The sequence below is a fragment of the Mandrillus leucophaeus genome, unplaced genomic scaffold (assembly GCF_000951045.1).
Source record: "Mandrillus leucophaeus isolate KB7577 unplaced genomic scaffold, Mleu.le_1.0 Scaffold895, whole genome shotgun sequence".
Taxonomy (NCBI): domain Eukaryota; kingdom Metazoa; phylum Chordata; class Mammalia; order Primates; family Cercopithecidae; genus Mandrillus; species Mandrillus leucophaeus.
Window position 1 is genome coordinate 1731 of NW_012109752.1, and position 6470 is coordinate 8200.

Here is a 6470-nt window from a genome sequence, read left to right on the forward strand (position 1 = left end):
GAGACTACAGGTGTGTGACACCACATCCAGCTAATTTTGTTTTGTTTTGTTTTTGGTAGAGATAGGGTCTCACTATGTTCCCTAGTTTGATCTCGAACTCTTGAGCTCAAGAGATCCTCTCACCTCGGCCTCCCAAAGTGCTGGGATTTTAAGTGTGAGCCACCTCGCCAGCTTTTTTAGGTTTTTGTTTTGTTTTGACAAGGTCTTGCTCTGTCACTCACACTGGAGTGTCATGGCTCACTACAGGCTCAAACTCCTGGGTTCAAGCAATCCTCCCACCTCAGCCTCCTGAGTAGCTGGGACTACCGGCTTCCCAAGGTATAAGCCAGCCACCGTGCTCAGCCAAAAATCTTTAGTACATAAGTGTTTGTCTTAGTCAAGCTTCTGAAAGCAGTAACTTTTGAGTCTTTTCTTGACAAGTACCTGGGTGCAGCTATTCTTGCAGGCAGACAGGTAAACAGCCATATACTGAATGATCACCTAAGCCAGGGCAGGATTACAGGCTCTTGTGAAAACTAAGTCAGGGCTGGGCCTGGTGGCTCACGCCTGTAATCCCAGCACTTTGGGAGGCCAAGGCAGGTGGATCACCTGAGGTCAGGAGTTCAAGATCAGCCTGGTCAACATGGTGAGACCACATCTCTACTAATAATACAAAAATTAGATGGGCATGGTGATGCACACCTGTAATCCCAGCTATACGGGAGGCTGAGGCAGGAGAATTGCTTGAACCTGGGAGGTGGAGGTGGCAGTGAGCCAAGATCATACCATTGCACTCCAGCGTGGATGACAAGAGCAAAACTCTGTCTCCAAAAAAAAAAAAAAAGAAAAGAAAACTAAGATATCATTCCATCTCAACTCATAGGAGTGAGGTCCAGGGTGTCCCTTAACCAGTTTTGTTCCTCCACAAAAAATGTAATATAGCTCTACATTCTAGAGTGGCATTAATTAAAAAGAAGTAAGATTTAGTGGAGAGTCGTAGAAAAATCAAAAGGACTTGGTATAATTGATGAGGCTGGCAGAAAGGAATCAAAGACGTCTACAGAGTATCATCACAAAAAATCTGTGAAGACAAATTTTGAAGGAAATAGAACAATTCTGTTTTAGATCAAATGTTTGAGTGAATATGAGTGGAAATGTCTAGAAGGAAATGCAGGATTCAGGCCAGGCAGAGTGGCTCACACCTGTAATCCCAGCACTTTGGGAGGCCCCCAGGAGGCGGAGGTTGCAGTGAGTCAAGATCATGCCACTCGTGCCACTGCACTCCAGCCTGGGCAACAGAGCGAGATTCTGTTTCAAAAAAAAAAAAGGAAATGCAGGAGTAAAGCCAGGAAAGAGGTTAAGGGCATAGCAACAAATTTAGAAATCTGTACGCGGAGCTTGCAGTGAGCTGAGATCCGGCCACTGCACTCCAGCCTGGGTGACAGAGCAAGACTCCGTCTCAAAAAAAAAAAAAAAAAAAAGATATCTGTACATAGAGATAATAAGTAAATACTTCTAATTCCCAAACTACTAAAATCCCTTTTCCTCATATCATTGCACCAATGCAAAAAGAACTAGATCCAACAACGAGATATACCTTCTGAAAGAAGTACATAGTAATACCGAGAACAGGTCGTATTTCAAGGTGATGAAATACAGAGACAGAACATCCAGTACAGTTACACTGAGTCTGACTCAGAAAGATAAATGTACAAATCTATAACCCATCACTGGAAATTAGACTGTATGGTTTATGTATAAAAAATAAGATATAATTCGTTTACAAAGTAAATAGCACTATTATCCATTTTATATTTAAGAACATACAGGTACATTCTATTTATGGGATGAGCATTTATTTAATTAATTAATTTATTTTTTGACATGGTCTCACTTTGTCATCCAGGCTAGAACAGTGACATGATCATGGCTCACTGCAGCCTCAACTTCCTGGGCTAAAGCAATCCTCTTACCTCATCCTCTCTAATAGCTGGGACTACAGGCACATGACACCAAGCCTGGCTAATTTTTTAATTTTTTGTAGAGACAGAGTCTTGCTTTGTTGACTAGGCTGGTCTTGAACTTGTGGGCTCAAGCAATCCTCCCACCTCTCCATTCCAAAGTGCTGGGATTACAGGTGTGAGCCACTGCACCAGGCCAAGATGAACATTTTCTAAGAATTATTAAATTGGGCACATGGAGATTTATAAGACATATTTGAAATTTTCCATAAAAGTTATTGTTTTAACTTTAATTCCCTAAGAATTTATAAGATTTATCAGGAATGAAAATATATCTTTGTCCCTTTGAGATGCTAAAGCCAATCTTTATGCAACAGAAGAGGCAAGAAGAGTAACTTCTTCCTCAAAAGGAAAAAATATGATTGCTCACACATGGTGGCTCATGCCTGTACTCCATTTTGGGAGGCTGAAGTGGGAGGATTATTTGATGCCAGGAATTATAGACTAGCCTGGGCAACATAGTGAGACCCTATCTCTTCAAAAAATTTAAAAATTAGCCAGGTGTGGTGGCGGATGCCTGTGGTCCTAGCTACCTGGGAGGCTGAGGCAGGAGGATTGCTTGAGCCTAGGAGTTTGAGGTTGCAGTGAACTATGATCATGCCACTGTACTCCAGCTTGGGCTATAGAGTGAGACCTTGTCTGGGTGGGGGAGTGGAGAAAAACATGATTAAGGATACCCTAAAAGTTTTTAAACTTCTAGGGGGAAGAGGGAAGAGCGTAAGAAATGCAGTTCTCAGATACATAATTGGATGAATTAAATATAAGGGCGATGGTAGCTTAAAAATAAACTGATGAGAAACATAAAAACATAAACTTACTCTTTTCAATGAGCTGGTCTTGAACTCCTGCCAATGCACTTACTGCCTAAAAGAAAAGCCACCAGTTACTAGAAAAGTGACCACAGACCTCAGAAGACCACTCCCAGAGGAAGGGAAAGAGAAAACACATTCCCCAACAACAGGCCAAAGAAAGATTTCCCCACCACCACTACTTACAGCTGCTGAGGTAACTGAGGATTTACTGAAGAGCCGCTCAGCTTCCTTAAACTTCCGGTTCCTTCGATCATTTTTGCTATTGGAGTTTCTAAAACACACAGAAGAAACTCATCATGAGCACCAAGCTATGTCTATGGCTCAAGCTGGGGATGCCCCAGGACTCATGTTCACTACAGAAAGCCTCCATATCACTTAGATTGGCCCAAACGACCTTTATGCTGAACATAGAAAGCAATGTTTTCCAATATATGGTACATGGCCCACTGTGGGACACGAGATTTAGCTGCTTCACGTTTTTTAAATTAATTAATTTATTTATTTATGTATTTATTGAGACGGAGTCTTGCTCTGTTACCCACACTGGAATGCAATGGCAGAATCCCAGCTCATTGCATCCTCTGTCTCCCGGGTTGAAGCGATTCTCCTGCCTCAGCCTCCCAAGTAGCCAGGATTACAGGTGCCCGCCACCATGCCCAGCAAGTTTTTGTATTTTCAGTAGAGACGGGGTTTTGCCACATTGGCCAGGCTGGTCTCGAACTCCTGACCTCAGGTGATTCACCCACATCGGCCTCCTAAAATGCTGGGATTACAGGCATGAACCACCATGCCCAGTCTATTTTTTTTTTTTTTTCCGAGACGGAGTCTCACCCTGTCACCCAGGCTGCAGTACAATGGACAATCTAGGCTCACCACAACCTCCGCCTCCCAGGTTCAAGCAATTCTCCTGCCTCAGCCTCCAGAGTAGTCTGGGAATACAGGCACGCACCACCACACCCAGCTAATTTTTTCTTTTGTATCTTTAGTAGAGATGGGATTTCACCAAGTTGGCCAGGCTGGTCTTGAACTCCTGACTTCATGATCTGCCCACCTCAGCCTACCAAAGTGCTGGGATTACAGGCGTAAGCCACCACACCTAGCCTTTTTTTTTTTTTGAGAGAGTCTCACTCTGTCTCCCAGACTGGAGTGCAGTGGCGCAATCCTGGGTCACCGCAATCTCCACCTTCTGGGTTCAAGTGATTCTCCTGCCTCAGCCTCTGAAGTAGCTGGGACTACAGGTGCACCCCACCATGCCTAATTTTTATATTTTTAGTAGAGACAGGGTTTCACCATGTTGGCCAGGCTGGTCTCAAACTCCAGATCTCAAGTGATACACCCACCTTGGTCTTCCAAAGTGCTGGGATTACAGGTGTGAGCCACTGTGCCTGGCCACATTTTCATTTTAATATGTATCTATTTTACCTTATTTATTTATTTATATATTTTTTTGAGACGGAGTTTCGCTCTTGTTGCCCAGGCCGAACTGTAATGATGCAAGCTCGGCTCACTGCAACCTCCGCCTCCCGGGTTCAAGCGATTCTCCTGCCTCAGCCTCCCGAGTAGCTGGGATTACAGGCATGCACCACCACACCTGGCTAATTTGGTATTTTTAGTAGAGACGGAGTTTCTCCACGTTGGTCAGGCTGGTCTTGAACTCCCAACCTCAGGTGATCCACCCGCCTCGGCCTCCCAAAGTGCTGGGATTACAGGCATGAGCCACTGTGCCCCGCCAATATGTATTTATTTTAACGCTTATTATTTAAAAAGTCGAGAACAGATTAGTGATATGAAGTGTCTCTTAAATAAACTTAATTCTCAAATTTAAAGAAAGAACCAGGGTTCCTTAGAGGAATGGCTGATACCAGGTGTGGAACAAAAAATGCACAAGGTAAGTATGGGACATCTTTTAAGCCAGAAAGCAATGGAATGCTCCAAAAATAATAGGGTCACGTCGAAACGACAAACAAGCCAGCTTGAAGAGGCTCCCTCTGACCACAGCTGGGACAAATGTGGGAGAATGAAAGAAAGAGAAGTCAAAAAAGGAAGACTCTTTCTCAGAATGCCAGTAATAAAGGGAATAATAAAATTAGAGAATCACCATTTTACAACTTCCAGTGTACTAATGGATTCAGATAAGAATCTGCACTCCAGCCTGGACAACAGCATGAGACCCTGTCTCTTAGAAAAAAGAAAAGTGGCCAGGCATGGTGGCTCACACCTATAATCCCAGCACTTTGGGAGGCCAAGGCAGCAGATCACCTGAGGTCAGGAGTTCAAGACCAGATGCGCCAACATGGAGAAACCTCGTCTCTACTAAAAATAAAAAAATTAGCCAGCCATGGTGGCATGCGCCTGTAATCCCAGCTACTCAGGAGGAAAAAGAAAAAAAGAAAAGAAAAATACTGTGAGGGTAGAACTCACGACTGATTAAAATGTGTAAAAAATTTAATAGAGTGATGTTGTATAAAGATATTGTTATATGCTGTATTTAAGCCTCACACAACCCTGTGCCATAGGCCCAACTTTTGCTATTTTACAGATGTGAGCTTTGTCTGATTATTCAGTGAGGCAGTGCCTGAGCCAGAGTCCAAGAGTTCAAGTCCAGACCACACCACCACTTTACTACTGCCTCTAGCAAACTTGCTACTAAGAGCCTACAGTCCTACAAACATACACAATAGGAACACAATAGGAACACTACAGGCTTTCGACACTCACTTTTGGTTGGTCAGATACCGATCCCAGCCACGAATAATATTGCCATACATCTGAGTGTCTTCCAGGTAGCTTCCCTCAAAAGCATAGATCTGTCGCTCCAAGTTTGCCAGTGTTTCCTGAGAGATGAAAAACAAGGACATGAATAATGCCTTTTAAATGCAAACACTTAAGTCTGACCAAAATGAAATCCTGATATTAGATTTGTAAACGCAAGCTTGTCCACACTAAATCACCCTGTGGAGAGATGAATGATATGGGGAGGAGCAGCCGTTTAGGACTAAGACAGTCTAGACCTTTGGGTGTGATGGACCTCTGAATGTATAAAGCCTGTCCCCAGAAAAATACACAAACACGCGAAATTTTGCATATCCTTTAGAGGATTCACGGAAACCAGGAGTCAAGAACCCAGGCTAACGCAGAACTTGTGCGATGTCCACTCCCACGCACAAAAGGTATCGCTACCAGGAGAGGGAAGGGTGAGCAGCCTTTCAGCGTCAACTCGCTCCCCTCCCCGCAGGCTCAGAGAGGCCGCCGGCACCGGGCTGCTAGTTGCTATGGAAACCTGGAAGGGCAGCTTCAGGTGAGAGGGGCCTCCGGGGTGCCCAAGCCGAGACGCGGGGGCAGGAAGAGCTTAGCCACCAGGGTGCATTGGGCCTTGGGTGCCTGTCACAATTCCGAATTCTCCAGAATGTGTTCTTCTCCCTCGCCTGTCACCTTCTAGATATTCCCAGACACATCACAACCCTGTCTATCAAAAGCCTCCATTCAACGGATCTACTACTAGTACCAAAAAGAACACGCTCCCCACCATCCTCCAAAGTCCAGACAGGGTGACTCGGTCCCCCTTCCACACTAGCCTCCTTCCCCACCCCCACCCCGCAAAGATCACGGACTCGCCCGCCTCGCCCACCCCCGCGGCTAATGGACGCTCGCCCTTCCT

General features: G+C 44.8%; 1 long non-coding RNA gene across 1 annotated transcript; it reads right to left on the minus strand.

The window, feature by feature from the left end:
- Positions 1-2817: 2817 nt before the first annotated feature.
- On the minus strand, positions 2818-5653 carry LOC105531555. Its single transcript, XR_001004823.1, has 3 exons — positions 5531-5653; positions 2996-3083; positions 2818-2864 (listed from the first exon to the last, which is right to left on the minus strand). It is a non-coding gene; the product is annotated as an uncharacterized LOC105531555 (long non-coding RNA).
- Between the last annotated feature and the right edge of the window lie 817 nt (positions 5654-6470).